Genomic DNA, 322 nt, shown 5'->3' on the forward strand with positions numbered 1-322 from the left:
ATACCATCTCCCGACAAGGTGTGAGACCGGACGTCCAGAAGGTGTCGGCTCTGCAAAGGATGGAGGTACCAACAGATGTGAAGGGGATTCGGCGATTACTAGGAGCATTAAATTACTACCGAAGGTATGTTCCGGATATGGCAGAGTACCTTGTGCCCCTGAATAATTTGTTAATAAGGAAGCAAGATAGTAGTGACACCAAACATAACACATAACATCCGGAAATGCATTGAGCAGTTTCAACGGGAACCAGTTCTTGCATTCCCTGACTTCGAGAAACAGTTTAAGCTAACAACAGATGCAAGTGAGTATGCTCTAGGAG

Source organism: Halyomorpha halys, unplaced genomic scaffold (assembly GCF_000696795.3).
Source record: "Halyomorpha halys isolate HHAL.00 unplaced genomic scaffold, Hhal_1.1 Scaffold1230.1, whole genome shotgun sequence".
Lineage (NCBI taxonomy): Eukaryota > Metazoa > Arthropoda > Insecta > Hemiptera > Pentatomidae > Halyomorpha > Halyomorpha halys.